An 845-nucleotide genomic window follows, 5' to 3' on the forward strand; every position below is an offset into this window, starting at 1 on the left:
AAGTGGGGACATCCCATAGGCGTAATGGTTTTTCTACTGTACAGACCGTATATTCTATTGCCCTACACCAACCCTACCCCTAAACCTACCCCTCACAGGAAACTTTGTGCTATTTCAGATTTTCAATACACTCCATTCTGTGTGATTTATAAGCGTTCTGAAAAGTGGGGACATGGGGTAATGTCCTGAAAAGTCACCTTCTACTAGTAATACCTATGTCATACCTTTGTCATTATACAAATGTATGTCCTCATTTGTCACAAAAACGCACACACACACACACACGCACACGCACACACACACACACCCTCATGTTGGTTTTTATGGTTTATGAGGACTGTCCATAGGCGTGATGGTTTTTATACTGTTCAAACCGTATTTTCTATTGCCCTACACCAACCCTACCCCTTAGAGGAACCTTTGTGCATTTTTAGATTTTCAAAAAAACGAATTTAATCTGAATGATTTATAAGCCTTTTTAAATTATGGGGACACTAAAAATGTCCTCATAAATCACCTTCTCGTTGTAATACCTATGTCATACCTTTGTCATTATACAAATGTATGTCCTCATTTGTCACAAAAACGCACACACACACACACCCTCATGTTGGTTTTTATGGTTTATGAGGACTGTCCATAGGCGTGATGGTTTTTATACTGTTCAAACCGTATTTTCTATTGCCCTACACCAACCCTACCCCTTAGAGGAAACTTTGTGCATTTTTAGATTTTCAAAAAAACGAATTTAATCTGAATGATTTATAAGCCTTTTTAAATTATGGGGACACTAAAAATGTCCTCATAAATCACCTTCTCGTTGTAATACCTATGTCATACCCATG

At 37.9% G+C, this 845-nt stretch overlaps 1 protein-coding gene across 3 annotated transcripts in view; it reads right to left on the minus strand.

Moving 5' to 3' along the window:
• LOC107584160 (PTB domain-containing engulfment adapter protein 1) overlaps window positions 1-845 on the minus strand; it is a 195,956-nt gene that overhangs the window by 111,982 nt on the left and 83,129 nt on the right. The gene's annotated exons all lie outside the window — the stretch shown is intronic.

The sequence above is a fragment of the Sinocyclocheilus grahami genome, unplaced genomic scaffold, assembly GCF_001515645.1.
Source record: "Sinocyclocheilus grahami isolate Dianchi unplaced genomic scaffold, SAMN03320097.WGS_v1.1 scaffold57.1, whole genome shotgun sequence".
NCBI classification, from domain to species: Eukaryota; Metazoa; Chordata; class Actinopteri; order Cypriniformes; family Cyprinidae; genus Sinocyclocheilus; species Sinocyclocheilus grahami.